General features: G+C 38.4%; 1 long non-coding RNA gene and 1 other non-coding gene across 3 annotated transcripts in view; one reads left to right on the forward strand and one right to left on the reverse strand.

Moving 5' to 3' along the window:
- Positions 1-32: 32 nt before the first annotated feature.
- The window catches only part of LOC109730789 (uncharacterized), a 35,106-nt gene continuing 19,195 nt past the window's right edge, over positions 33-15,943 (reverse strand). Inside the window, exons 2-4 of one of the 2 annotated variants that reach the window (XR_012919301.1) lie at positions 13,123-13,296; positions 12,343-12,392; positions 33-11,668 (exon numbers count right to left, since the gene is read on the reverse strand). This is a non-coding gene — a long non-coding RNA (uncharacterized LOC109730789). Of the gene's footprint in view, positions 13,297-15,943 lie in introns of both variants that reach the window. The other variant, XR_002223834.2, reaches the window with a different exon arrangement.
- On the forward strand, positions 11,497-11,710 carry LOC142871160 (small nucleolar RNA U3). The gene has a single exon (XR_012919431.1). It is a non-coding gene; the product is annotated as a small nucleolar RNA U3 (small nucleolar RNA).

Genomic DNA, 15,943 nt, shown 5'->3' on the forward strand with positions numbered 1-15,943 from the left:
GCCCGGTCCGCCCCTCGGCGCCCCGGCAGCCGCTCCGCCCCGGGGCGGGGGCGCAGTGAGGAAGGCGGGGCTCGGGGCTCGGCTTCTCGCCTCTGCCTCCTTCGCTCTCCTGGCGATTGAATTACGTTCTGAATGTTTTTAGCGGGCTAAAATCATTGTTACTTTTTCACTGTTGCTTATTTTCCACAGCAGCAGGACGAGAACGGCTTTACTGGTTTAATAGCCATCAGAGACAGACCAAGCGCAACATCGTCTTGTGGAAAACGCCACTCTCCTTTCTACTGATAGTAATAAAAAAAAAAAATCGTACAAGGTTGTCAGCTCCTAAAAGAGGCCGTCAACATAAATGCTGTACAAAGAACACGGGTCTATAGACTCCATATACTGTTTCGGTACTGCCTCCACGACCTTCTTCATGAGTTTGTATTATCTAAAAGCTGCAACCGCTCAACAGTTGTCTCATTAGAATCAGAATTTAATAATGTCCAGAACATCACCTGAATTATATAGTAAACTCTCCATATGTGTTAGCTATTATAGTCTGAGTAGTAGAACTAAGAATCTGAAAAGAGTTTAAAAGGTAACAAAACCAAACAGTTAAACGATTGATGGTAATAAATATTCATACTGTTTTGTTAATTTTGACAGTTGTTTTGAATAATAACAGCTTTGAAAGGGAACATATGACTAGTTTCATTTATAATTTTAATTGATGCTGAACTCAAGTAACAGGATATGTGCAGCTGGTGTTCGCATTGTAACTGGGTTTTAAATTACCCAATGAAGAAATTCAAGATGTCATACTCTTGTTTTTCTCCAGAGTGAAGCACAAAGTCTGTAAAACTGTTGCTGATGATATATGTCTATTAATAACATTGCAGAGGTTTATGTTCTGAGGTTTTCCACTCATTAAAAGCTTTCATCAGCTCTTTATACACTACCATCTCTTTCCTTTATTTGTAACAACTGGGTTAAGTGGGACACAATATAATCATGTAATAAACCAAATGGATTTTTTTGAAAATAAATCTAAAGGAAGATAACATGCAAGACTATTGACTACTGTTTTTACTACTCCGTATGCTAACAATACCAGAATAAATGTCACATTCTAATCTAAAAACACTGCCTTTCTCAATTAACACTCTAACAAACTCAGCTCTAAAGGCAACGAATGTATTAATAAATTCCTGGACCCCTTTGGCTATACTTAATAAACCTTACTCTGGTATTCTGACAAAAATTCCCTTCTGTGTCCATGAGATTCAATATTACCATGCGCAGTTAGTTGGCTGAAAAAAAAAACGGCCTATTAGAACAAAAACAATGGGCGACATTTATAGAGCATTTTGTGCCAAGCACTGTTCCAAGTGCTTAACATATATTAACTCCTTTAATCCTCATAGCAAACTATGACATTGTTAATGTGGTTACTTATCTCATTTTACAGATGAGTGTCCAAGATTACAAAGCTAGTAAGTAAAGGACCCCGGGTAGAACAGAAACCAGTCTGGCTCCAGTGGCTTGCTTTTATCTGCTTGTGTAAACAGATACCAAATTCACACATGTATCTATGATACAACTCATCTCTTCATATCGGAACCCACAATAATCGCTCATTTTGAATAAATTTTACTGCAGCAGTTCTGCCTGCTGACATTGGTAGAACCCATATTTGCTCTCATCAGGCAGCAATAAACAACAGAAAAGGGAAATATATACCAATTTTAAGCCGGTCAAGGTGGTATGTGCCTGTAGTTACAGCTATGTGGAAGGCTGAAGAGGGAGGATCACTTGAGCCCAGAAGTTTGAGGCCAGCCTGGAAAACATAGCAAGACTCCTGTCTCTAAAAAAAGTTTATAGAGAGGCTGCTATTAATATTTATACTGCTCATTATGAATTAACAAAGCTGTCACTTAAGGTAGAGGAAAGATAGATTCATTTTAATCTCTGTTCTTGGTGTATATGTATGTGTTTGTGTGCCAGCACTAGAGTGTATGTATGTATTAGGTTTCTGTTGTTGACACTATATTTCTTTCGCACGGTACTTTGCACTCTTGTGCAACTCATTTATTTGATAAGTTGTGAGGGCTGGGTGCAGTAGCTCACACCTGTAGTCTTAGTATTGTAGGAGGCCAAGGTGGGAGGATTGCTTGAGCTCAGGAGTTCAAGAGCAGCCTGAGCAAGAGCAAGACCCTGTCTCTACTAAAAATAGAAACTATTAGCTGAGAGTGGTGGCACGAGCCTGTAGTCCCAGCTACTCCAGAGACTGAGGCAGGAGGATCATTTGAGCCCAGGAGTTTAAAGTTGCAGTGAGCTATACCACTGCCCTCTACCCAGGGTGACAGAGCAAGACTCTGTCTCAAAAAAAAAAAAAAAAAAAAGTCTCATTTACTTACTTGTTTTTGTTGTATTTGCTTTTGGGGTCTTAGTCATAAATTCTTTGTCTAGGCCGATGTCTAGAAGAGTTTTCCCTACGTTTTCTTCTAGAATTTGTATGGTTTCAGGTCTTACATTTAAGTCTTTAATCCACCTTGACTTAATTTTTGTATATAGCAAGGGGTAGGTGTCCAGTTTCATTTGTCTGCATGAGGCTATCCAATTTTCCCAGCACCATTTATTGAATAGGGCATCCTTTCCCCAGTGTATGTTGTTGTCTGCTTTGTCAAACATCAGTTGGTTGTAGGTGTGTGATTTTCTTTCTGGATTCTCTATTCTGATCATTGATCTATGTGTCTACTTTTATAATAATACCATACTGTTTTGGTTACTATGGCCTTGTAGTATAATTTGAAGTCAGGTAATCTGATGCCTACAAATTTGTTCTTTTCACTTAGGATTGCTTTGTGTATTTGGACTCTTTCTTGATTTCATATGAAATTCAGGAACTGGCTGTCATATGGCAGAAAGCAGAAAACTAAGAGAGTAGGTGAGCAGAAAGGTGAATTTTGATTGGGAATGAAGGACCATAGAGGAATTGTACATATTGCTAAGGAATTAAAACATTATCCAAACTATGGGTAAACTGTTGGAGGTTAAGGAGGGGAGAGGTACGATCAGAATTTTGTTCTGCAAGAATAATTGATGACTATGTGGAGGATGACTTGGAAACAGAGAGACTTAGGTCTGAGACAAGCTAAAAGTTTCTTGGGAAGTCCCAGGATTCCAGAAACATTCCACAGGCAGAAATGGCCAGACGTGATGCTTCATTGTTGAATGTTGTGTTTAGGGGAGGAGAGTGCAGTGGAGAAAAGTAGAAAAGATAAGAGATTTCTAGTGTTAACATCTGAGTGAATGGTAAAGTCGTGAAGCAAAAGAGGGGCAATAGAAGAATGAGGGGCAACTAGCTAGATGTGTATTAGCCATGTGGCAAGGGTGTGGGCCTGCCACCCAAGAGGAAACCAGCAGGGATACTAAGGAACATGCATTTCTATGTGTCTATTGTGCATAATGGTTATACCCAGAGGAGAATTAAACCATTTAAAGAGCGAATGAGTTGGAAGGGGAAAATTTAAGCTGAGAAAGCAGCCCTGGAAAACAAAAACAAAGGGAATGAGCAAGGCCAGGCCTGGGAGAAGGCCAGGCACGGTGGCTCACACCTATAATCCTAGCACACTGGGAGGCCGAGGTGGGAGGATCACTCGAGGTCAGAAGTTTGAGACCAGCCTGAGCAAGAGTGAGATCCCATCTCTGTTATTAATAAAAATAGAAAAATTAGCCAGGCGTGGTGGCTTGCATGCTCCTGTAGTCCTAGCTACCCGGGATGCTGAGGCAGGAGGATTCCTTGAGCTCAGGGGTTTGAGGTTGCTATAAGCTAAGATGAGGTCACTGCACTCTAGCCTGGGCAACACAGCAAGACTCTGTCTCAGGAAAAAAAAAAGGAAATTGAACCTCAATTTCCATACAGATTTCTTCAAATGGCCCACAAAGTGAATGCGGCTACTTTAAAGCCTGAGTGCCCTGGTGCTTGGTGACCTGAGGCTCCCTTTGGCTTCCCGCCCTCCTGACAGTGAGATTAGCTGTTCAGTTCTCTATAGCTGTTCCTGGAAATGAGGACAGCGAGGTTTTCTCAGAGGACAAGCTTTTCCTGTGCCCTAATTCCCTGTGGCCTGTACACAACACTGAAAAGACATAGCCCAGCTTGTGGTTGACAAGAAAATTTCTTTCCTAAGGTTATGGTTCAGGAAAATGAGTGGAGAAATGTTTTTGCTCCCCCACCTCCATCAATATAACACCCAGAGCTGGGCCCAATGCTGCACTTTGAGGGTCCTGCATTCATTTCTCATGCAATGTGTACACCGTCACTGTGTACATGCCATGGCTAATATTAATAATTACATTTACTAAAGATTCACTTCTCGAACCTCCTGGTTGTTTTGGTGCTACATATTCAAAGATGCTAGAGGGAGTGGATGGCCAGTGTAGATGGCCAAGGGGTCACAATCCTCAATATGTTGTGTGGAAAGAAATATGTATTAAAAATTACGGTAAAATGGTCTAAAATTATCTCCACGTTTTTAGATCATCTGTAGTGTAAAAGCCAATAAATATACATCTAGCAATTAGAGGCAAGATAGAAGATGACACAGGGAGCAAACTAGAAATTCCCAATAAAATGCATTAGGAAAATACAATTACAGTATTCCCAAAAGTCTTCTGTATAAAATGCCTTTCCCTTTCTGCCTTTGCTACACAGTAAGAGACCGAAAAAGGAAAGAAGAGTCACTGGTATAAAGTTCTGGCTGATCAGAAAAGATAGGAAAGCCGAATTAAGTCCTTCTTGCTAGTTAACATTTTTTTTTTTTTTTGGTGGGGAGACAGAGTCTTGCTCTGTCACTCTGGCTAGAGAGCAGTGGCATCATTGTAGCTCACTGCAACCTCAAATTCCTAGGCGCAAGCCATCCTCCTGCCTCAGCCTCAGATTCAATGGCTAGAGAGAAGAGCCAGCAAGAACCTCAAAGCCTTCAAAATGCTGTACATATTTCTCCCACAGCATTGTGATTTCCACGTTAAAAGGTTACGGGGGACTCTAATCAAATGTAAGGATAGCTCCTAGCTTAGCTCAAATAATAGCTGAGAACACTGGAATATTAGTGGTTATGATAACCAGTTATACCTGTCTGCATTTTAAAAACATGCTTCTAAACTGTATGTCCTGTGTTGATGCAGCCATAAGAGACAGGGATCTCTCATCCAAGCCCTGGCACTACCTGTGTCTCCTCAGGTGATTCAGGTTGTTTTTTTCACTTTGATCTAGCTGATCATGGGTGGGGAGAAGAAGTGACAAGTGCATTCTAGATTCTGGTTGTTTCTTCCTATCCCCCTCCTCCTTTTTGCTTTTTTATTTTCTTTTTAAATGCCTTTTTTCTTCCCTCTGATTTTTAATTACAATACATTATAAAAGTTTCCTCATCTGTAATATGGAAATAATGGGATCTGTACAGTAATTTCACCTGTAGGTTGTAGGGAAAAGGAAATGAAGTCCTTATATGTAGCACTTCCAATAGTAGTGCCTGACATATAAGCACTCAAAAGTGTTATTATTAGGGTTATCAACATTATTCTTTTATATAATTTCACCATAAAAATTGAAAATCCAGTAACGTACAAAAATAATACAAATTATTTATGAGTTATCCCATCCATATGACTATTGCTATAGAATAATAACCATTAACATTTTGGTGCATGTGCTTCCAGACTTTCTCTCCCCCCATCCCACCACTCTCTCTCTCTCTGTGTATGTATAAATGCTTACATGTGTGTAACAAATGCAATCTGTTTACAGCTGGGCCCTTTTTTAAAAAATTGTTTTAATTATTATGGGAACATAATAGTTGTATATATTAATAGGATACATGTGGTGTTTTGATACAGCCACACAATGTGAATTAATCAAATCAGGGTAGTTGGGGTATCCATCACCTCAGGCGTTTAGCATTTCTTTGTGTTAGGAACATTCCAATTCCACTCTTTTAGTTATTTTAAAGTATACCCTAACTTACTGTTTATTATAGTCACTTTGTTGTGCTATCAAATGTTCATTCTATCTAACTATATTTTTGCATCCATTAACCATCCCCACCTTATCCCCCACCCTATCCCCACTACCTTTCCCAGACTCTGGTAACTGTCATTTTACTGTCTCCATGAGAGCAATTGTTTTTATTTTTTTTTTCTATTTGTTAACATGCAATGGATTTATTATCATTATATTAAATGAATTGGTAATTACACATTTTTAAAGTTTCTCAACTTTCATTTCTAATAAAGTATCACTTGATATAAACCACATCAAAAAGCTCTTAGGTCTCCTAAATAAATTTTAAGAGTCTTATGAGCAAAATGTTTAAGAATCACTGTTTATAGCATTACCAAATTCCCTAATTCAAGCTATTTGGATAAACAGAACTGTCACTCACTACCTCAGCCTTTTATGTTCTTTCTGTCACATTCTTAAGAGCAAAGAACTTCACTAACCTTACCCTCTGCTTACCCTTCAGTTGTCAATATACTAGCTTAATAAACCTTTCACTTAAACTTTTTATTGAGACATGCTTCCTACCACCACTTCAGCAATGTAAATAAAGCTCTAATGGTCCAGAGAACAGAACTCATATACAGAATGCCTGCAATTTCTGAGTTCAAGGACATCATACTTCAGTCTATGCCACTAGATCCTGGTACAAAATTTTGGTACTAGAGAGTGGTGAGGTTCTCAGTATTTCTCCTATCCAGTTTTTAACAGCTGTATTCCCAACAATACAGAGTCAGTCACAAATCAAAAGACTACAAGCCAATCTATATAACACAATTTACATGAATGAGTAAAATTCATTTTTTAAAACAAAACCCAAGCAACATTTTCTAGTAAATCAAGGAGTCACATCTCAACTAAAATAAATACAAATCCAAAAGGGTGAAAATTAAATCTGTCACATTTTAAAACTGCTTAATATACTCAATATTTCACAACTGATTTGGAAATCACAGCTAAGGGAAACATGTTCACAGTATCTTTCTGTACATATCAAATTTTTGTGAAAATGTAACACACTATTTTAAAATTCTACACATGCTAATCAAGGAATCACAATTTTTCATTACTGCCAATGTCCTTTTCAATACAGCCAAAGAGTTATAATCAAAATGGAATTATCTACTATTATGTATTAGATACTAAGACTAGAAGGGTTCAAGTGTATAGCTCTCCACTTATTTATGGTTTATGAGTTTTTTGACTATTTAAACATTTTTTTAACATTCATTAGCAATATTATCAAGACTAAAAATTACCTTCCTCTTTGTGCCTTATACATTCTTGAAAATTTAAGAAACATATTAGTAATTAACAAGCTTTAGTTTTTCAGTGTCCACTCTTAAATTTAATGAAGGGAGAAAAATAATAAGCCACTTTTGAATTTTTTCTAGTTATTATTCCAAATAATCAAGTGATCTTTCCAGTAATCCAGTTCATCCAATCTTTAAATAGTTATATTTTCTCTTTAGTTTCATTGTCTCCAGGTTGGTTTTGCTAGATATTTAAGACAAAAAATAAAACAATATATATGTTTTTTTAAAAAAAGACACATACACACGCATTCTCACTCTCATACACCCTAACAAGGTATAAGAATGAACTCTGGAAACTGACATTCATACTTTGCTCAGCACCTCTTATCTTCATTCCTCTAACACAAAATGTCTGCCAACTTAATCATTTGAAAGAGAAAAAACAAGGAGCTGCATATGCCAAGGAGCTGCATATGGACCCATTTACATTAAGCAAAGTATAAAGAAAATGTATCAGTATAATTTCTTTAGTTGTTCTCATTTTGAAAACACATTAATAATTACCTTGAAAATAAATTAAACTGCAAGTTTTCAAAAATGGCAACAAGTGAGTACTTCCACAAGTACTGAAAATCAATAGGCAAAGTATACACATCTTGTAAAAGGACCCAAAAGCCAAAATAAAACTAGTAACAATTTAACCACTTAACCCTATCTACCACCAGAATCCAGAATGTGGCCCCCAAATACTTTCATATATAGATCTTTCTTAAAAGTGAATTCCTGATAAACAGATATACACATACACAGCAATAAGAGTTTGCATACCAAGACTGTTCAATGGAGAAAAAACAGTCTCTTCAACAAATGGTGCTGGAGGCCCGGCGTGGTGGCTCACGCCTGTCATCCTAGCACTCTGGGAGGCTGAGGCGGGCGGGCGGATTGCTCGAGGTCAGGAGTTCGAACCACCCTGAGCAAGAGCGAGACCCTGTCTGCAACCAATGTTTCCTTTGCCAATCCATACACCTCCACCTCAGCCAGGAAATGGTGTCCCCAGGTCAACAGTCCCCTCTCAATGCCTAAAGACTCTCTGGCTCACGGCCTAGAAGAAGTTTTTGGGATGTTTCTCTCTTTTGAGAGAAGTTTTTCGGATGTTTCTCCGCTTTGGGGCCTGAATGGCCAGCACTTCCTGGGAGCTCATTCCGACACCGCGGAAGCCGAGCCTAGCCGGGCTGCAGCCTCCACTCGCTCCGCCAGGCGGGAGGAGGTCAATTGTTTTTAATATTTAGCTCCCACATATGAGTGAGAACATGCAAGATTTGTCTTTCTGTGCTTGGCTTATTTCACTTAACATAATGTTCTCCAGTTCCATCCATGTTGTTGCAAATGGCAGGATCTCATTCTTTTTTGGCTATACAATATTCCATTGTGTACATGTACCATAATTTCTGTAGCCATTTTCCATTGATGGACACTTAGGTTGATTACAAATCTTGGCTATTGTGAATCGTGCTGCAATAAACATGGGAGTGCAGATACCTTTTCAATATACTGAATTCCCTTCTTTTGGATATATACCTAGAAGTGGGATTGCTGGGTCACATGGTAGTTCTGATTTTAGTTTTCAGAGGACTCTCCGTACTGTACGCCAAAGTGGTTACACCAATTTACATTCCTACCAACGGTGTACAGGGCTTCCCTTTCTCCACATCCTTGCCAGTACTCCTTACTACTTGTCTTTTTTTTTTTTTTTTTTTTTGAGACAGAGTCTCACTCTGTCACCCAGGCTAGAGTGTGATCATAGCTCACTGCAGCATCCAACTCCTGGGCTCAAGTGATCCTCCCACCTCAGCCTCCTGAGTAGTTGGGAATACAGGCACGCACCACCACACCCAGCCTTGCCTGTCTTTTTGATAAAAACTATTTTAACTGAGGTTGAGATGATAGCTCATTCTAACTTTGATTTGCATTTCTCTGATGACCAATGATATAGAGCATTTTTTCATATACCCTTTGGCCATTTCTGTGCGTTTTGAGAAATGTCTGCTCAGATCCTTTGCCTATTTTTAATCAGCTTATCTGAATTTTTTCCTATTGAGTTGTTGGAGCTCCTTATATATTCTAGCTATTAATCCCTTGTCATATGAGTAGTTTGCAAATATTTTCTCCCATTCTGTGAGTTGTCTCTTCACTTTGTTTCCTTTGCTGTGCAGAGCGTTTTAGCTTGATGTGATCTCATTTGTCCAATTTTGCTTTGGTTGCCTGTACTTTAAGGGTATTACTCAAGAAATTCTTGCCCAGACCAATATCTTGAAGCATTTCCCCAATGTTTTTCTTTAGTAGTTTCATAGTTTCACGTCTCAGGTTTAAGTCTTTAATCCATCTTATTTTATTTTTGTATATGGCAAGAGATAAGGATCTAGTTTCACTCTTCTACATATGGATGTTCAATCTTTGGCTGGCTCTTTTGCAGCTTCTGTGCTTGCTCCATTTTCATCTTTAAGCCAGACTGGATGCATTAAATTCAAATCCAGACCACAATGGTTATTATAGATTTTACTGAATGCTTTGAAGGAAGATAAAGAGAGTGTCACATCATACCTTGTGCTGTAAAATTTCCTTAAAATGCTTTAAACATTTCTCTTTTCCCCCAAAGTCCCCTTCTGGCAACTGCCTCATTTCTTCTTTCCTGCACAACCACTGTCACTCCAGCTGGTCATTTAACCTTAATTACCTCCCTAGAGGTCCCATCTCCAAATACATGCACACTGTGGGTTAAGGCTTCAACCTCTGAAAGCAGGGGGACACAGTTCAGCTCATAACTTCTACCAAACACCAGCAGCTCAGTTAAATATCAGCAAAACAGAGGATTTGTTTAGAATAAAGAAAGACCTCATTATAGGCTATAATATTAAGGATTTAAGGAACGAGACATCTGTGTCACACATATGTACAGAATTATATAACTTCTTAATAAAGGCTTTCTAATTTCCCTTGAGAAATTGAAAATTCTAAATATACATTCAGAATAACATTAGAATTGAAAATGGCCATTTCCTCTCAAGAGATTATTCCTTGAGATTTGATATTTTTTTCTTAGTGATAAATGTGAATCAGTTTAAAATGTTTCTCAAGGCCAAGGCAGACAGATTGTTTGAGCTCAGGAGCTCGAGACCAGCCTGAGCAAGAATGAGACCTCCATCTTTATTATAAATAGAAAGAAATTAGCCAAACAACTAAAAATAGAAAAAATTAGCTGGGCATGGTGGCATGTGCCTGTAGTCCCAGCTACCTGGGAGGCTGAGGCAGGAGGATTGCTTGAGCCCAGGAGTTTGAGGTTGCTCTGAGTTAGGCTGACACCACAGCACTCACTGTAGCCCAGGCATCAGAGTAAGACTCTGTCTCAAAAAAAAAAAAAAAAAAATTGTTTCTCAAAAGCTGCATTTTATACTCTAATTTGTTCTAATACGTTTTTATGTCAATTAACAAAAATTTCATTATTGCTATTATTATAAGTTACTTGGTTTTACTAAAACTAGCTTTCTTTGTTATAAATTAATTTGGCTTAAGAGAAAAGTTTGTTTAAGCTGAATTATGACAGATATGTAATTCAATTTTTATTTTTATTCAGGCAAATCTGATAGCTGACCAATTTTTTAAAAATCTAGAATGTCATTTTTATTATTATTTCAGAAAATCAAATACTTTCTTCACTAATTCATACGAAATGGCAGCAATTGATGTTCTCATTTTTTTCCTTATCTAAAATTAGCTTATAATTTTACCCAAGTGGTGTTGTTGCCAAGCAGTTTCTTTTTCAAGAACACCTGACCATGCAGAGGTCTGCAACCCTGAGGACATATAATATGGATCTATCATGTTGCTTTGAAAGCTTGAAAGCCCAGATTTGACCATAACATTCAATATAAGGGTCTAGCATAGGACAAAGTTAATTGTGGAACAGTATATATTATTGAATGGAAGTGAACCAAAATTACATTCAAAGTGGGAATAAAAGGCCTAAAGTCAAAGTCCTTACACTGAACTGTCCAATGGTTTATATTGACCATTAGAAGAGACAGACCACATGCCATGCACATTAATACTGGAGTCCTGGAGAAACTAGCAAAAGAAACTAACAAGGCAATGTGGAAGGAAAAAGAGAAAAAAAGAGAAGAAATAAGGAAACAGTGTGCAGCTGTGAAATTTTTACATTGCTGTAGTCTGTTTTAAATGTTTTTATTTTAAAAATTAAGTATGCAGAGTACCAAAAACTACGAGGAGGAGGCGCAGCATTCTCTCCTGAGCGTGGAGCCAGCTCTTGGTGTTGCTTCGCTGCAACTGCCATTTGTCATTGATGATCGTGCTTTTCTCCCTTTTTGGGTGAGTAAGAGGGAGAGGATGCAGTCTGAGTGGTTCCTTTAAAAAAATATATACACATCTAATATTCCAAAATATATATATATATATAAATTAAGTATGCAATGAACATAAGAAAATAAAAAATTATAGTACGCATGGGATATTTGCCCAGGGATTTTTGTCCATGGGATATAATATGGCCAGGGATTACACACTGAAGGTTTAGTTTAAAAGAACAACCTAATCTAAATAAATAAATAGAAAGGCCAACATTGCTAATTCGTTACTACCCTATTTGTCTGCTTTCAATTAATGACTAAGTAACTTTTATGAAGGATCGTATTAAACCTGAGCTTCTACATTGCACAATAGGGTCATCCATCATGGCTGCTAGACTGGGAGAATTTGATCTTCAAATACCTAAGGCTGTGAGATAAACAAATTCCATACACTTGAACAGAGATTCCAGTTTCAAACTCTAAAATTCTTTCTATAAAATGCTTATGTCCCTTTTTCACTTTTGTGTTCTAATATTTCTACCATCTTCACTGTATATTTTTAAATTAATGTAGAAACTTGTTAAGTGCTTATTAGTTAACTTTGGTTGAGTTGGTATCCAAAATAGCAATTAGTATTAGTAAAGCTTCATTAGAATCGAGACCCCTGTATGCAAGTAAGTTATATCACCTTATAGAAAATCACCTTAACCGACCCATGATTCTGACAGGACAGCCAGCCTGTGGAAGTTGAAAACTCTTAAAACCTGACAAGAACAATCTGGAGGAAACATCTTAGACAAAATATTAATAGCTCTGTAAGGTGAAAATACTGTACTGTTGGCTTCCACCCTTACCCTCTAGTACTCATGCCAGAGAGATGATCCAATGTCTGTTGCTATACTGTCATTTTTTTTTAACTTTACAATGAAGTATGGAATTGATCAAAAAGAGAAACTTTTTCTGAGGAAATTTATAAGATTAAGTAATACATGTATAAAACATGGAACTGTTTGAAATATAAAAGTATATATAATGGGCCGAGCGCGGTGGCTCATGCCTGTAATCCTAGCACTCTGGGAGGCCGAGGCAGGAGGATCACTCAAGGTCAGGAGTTTGAAACCAGCCTGAGCAAGAGAGAGATGCCGTCTCTACTAAAAATAGAAAGAAATTAATTGACCAACTAAAAATATATACATATAAAATTAGCCAGGCATGGTGGCAAGTGCCTGTAGTCCCAGCTACTCGGGAGGCTGAGGCAGAAGGATTGCTTGAGCCCAGGAGTTTGAGGTTGTTGTGAGCTAGGCTGATGCCATGGCACTCTAGCCTGGGCAACAGAGTGAGACTGTCTCAAAAAAGAAAAACAAACAAACAAACAAACAAAAACCTGAATTATCAGAGCTTGGTAAGGATGTGTCATGGTCAGGAAGATACTGGGAAACACAGGTCTGACAAAGAGGGTAAGACCTACCGGCATGACATTGGAGTGGCCAAAAGCATTTGGGGATCCAACTAAGGGGAAGTTGAGCCAGGCATACATTTGGTTTGGGCTTAGTGGAACATAATTATGTGTGTTGCAGTCGCTTCTGTGTAGAGGTAAGTATTGCTAGCTGTCCAGGTGTAGAAATGGTTTCCATCAATATACCTATGGAAGGTATAGAAAAAGTGGCAGTCCATGACCCAAGAATTAAGAACTCTTGCCTAATTAACTTATTTTCCTGAAACGTCAAACTGAGTAAGATACAGCATTTCGTATGTACAGCCCTGCAGAGAACTAGAATAGGCCACCGCGCCTCCCTCCCCTTTTAATGTGAATTACACACAACAAAATGTATCAGAATCACTATTTATAGGATACAAACTTAGCAGTACTACATGAAATCTGTGAAGTCATATGTTACATTATGCTTTGCAAAGAACTGTATTCTATATTGTGTCTTAGCCTATCTGATGCATCTGATCTTGCTGAAGTCTGATGACATGTTATTCATTGGAAGAAGATTTAAATTTATCAATAAAGATAACATAAAACTCCTTATATACCACTAAGACAAGACATTGAGGACAAACTGGTCCATGACTGTGGCCAATTCAAAGAGAATTTAAGATTCATCACTAGGTAAGAAAACTTGAAATGCCTTTAAATCTTACAGCTCATATATGAAAAAATTTGATAGAAACTTTACCAAATTTGACAATAATCCTAAAAATATACAGGAATTATTATCAATGAATTATGAAACTAAAAGAAACTTTTCTGTTTCACATAAGGAGAATGTTGGAGAAAAATATAAGAAATGAAAAAGAAAAAAAAATTCCAAATATAAAAATAAGAAAAAGAAGCTTTTCTAAACTATCAATAAAAAGAAATTTCAATCATACAAGACTAAATTATCTTTGTATGCTGCCTATAGAAAACCATATTACAAAACCATTGTCATATGAAGAGGTGATCAAAGATTATGTAGTCAGAAAATATGAGAAATGGTATATTTTATATGGATTTTGTATTATTTATAATATTTATCAGTTTTTAAAAATGTAAAATTACTATTTCCTGGCCGGGCACGGTGGCTCACGCCTGTAATCCTAGCACTCTGGGAGGCCGAGGCGGGCGGATTGCTCAAGGTCAGGAGTTCAAAACCAGCCTGAACAAGAGTCAGACCCCGTCTCTACTATAAATAAAAAGAAATTAATTGGCCAACTAATATATATAGAAAAAATTAGCTGGGCATGGTGGCGCATGCCTGTAGTCCCAGCTACTCGAGAGGCTGAGGCAGGAGGATTGCTTGAGCCCAGGAGATTGAGGTTGCTGTGAGCTAGGCTGATGCCATGGCACTCACTCTAGCCTGGGTAACAAAGCGAGACTCTGTCTCAAAAAAAAAACAATTACTATTTCCTCTTCTTTACTTTTGTACCTACAACAATAGCTGTGAGTCTCCTACCCTGATTCCCTTTAGAAAGCCAGTGCACCCATCTCCTAGCTGCTGCAGGTGTTGACTACCAAGGACCCACACCTGTACCCTCCTTAAGCCAATGGATTTCCTAGGCCTAGGGGAGCCACCTTGCCTGGAGATGCTTGGGAGGTCAGATCACCCCAATAAATGAACCATGCTGCTACCTAAAAGCTCTTGCCTCTTGGCAAGGTAATTCATATTCCAGAGCTCCCCCAGGAAATCAGGCTGAGGCTAGGTATCTTCTGAAGCCACGCCTTTGCCGAGCTTCTCCTACCTTATTCTGTGTCCTTTACTTCCCTACAATTTCCTCAGTACCTTCAATAAATCACTTGTGTAAGAATCCCCATCTTAGGCCCTGCTTCAAGGGAACCCCATTATCAGGGGTTCGTGACACCCCTGATATAACCAGGTCCCCAGGCAGTGTGCACTGCAAGAGAAGGGAGAGACAAAGACACAGACACAAAAAGTAAGGTGAAAGGGTGTGGGGAAGTCAGGGGACCACCAGCATTTGCGTGAGACAGGTGGTACTGACTGAAATCTAGCATCCGTTTTTATTCTCTTTTTCATGCTATAGATTACAATGATTGCGAGTGAAAAGCTCATGGGTTACAATGTGTAGAAGTTTCAAGCCTCCCCTAATAGTCACAAGATGTCTTAGCTAATGACTCTTTTATCTATAAAAGCAGGAACACATAGCTCGTTACTAAGCACAATTATGCATTAAGGTATGTATAGATAGTATCTCTGAACTCAGCAGCTGTGGCCCATTCCATTGAGGAACAAAGAGATTAGTACTTCTTATTGGGAGGTTAGCTCCCCATTAACTAAGGCATTCTACTGAGAAAGGGGAGGAAAAGGAACTAACCCTGGTGTTTTTTAACCGCTTGGGTACGGCATTCACGGCCGTGCAACCTTGCCCACAGCCGGAACTCACAGTCCCCATGAGAGTTTGTGCTGTGCATTGAGGACGAATCCATTTTGCTCTTGTGTGATGAGGAAAGCTTTCAAGCACTGAAAGCTTGTTTTACTTTACAGGCAGCTTTACTTGTAATGTAAATCAGAATAGGTAACATATACACATATGTTTTCATTACATTATTTTTAAATGTTCACAATTTTATTTTGATAAATGAAAAATTAGACAAGCCATATCACGCCTAAAGTCGATGCTTGGCTGTGCGCCTTCATATCACGGCTGTCCACTAAAGTCACTGTGTGTGGTCATTTGTGGTTATCGACTACGGTCGATGCTCGAACCAAAGTGTTTAAGAGTTGGAGCCTGGCATTCCTTCTTCTGGGCTGACATTTTGCAATCTTCCTTTACAGCCGTGGGTG

This window comes from Microcebus murinus, chromosome 5 (genome assembly GCF_040939455.1).
Source record: "Microcebus murinus isolate Inina chromosome 5, M.murinus_Inina_mat1.0, whole genome shotgun sequence".
NCBI lineage: Eukaryota > Metazoa > Chordata > Mammalia > Primates > Cheirogaleidae > Microcebus > Microcebus murinus.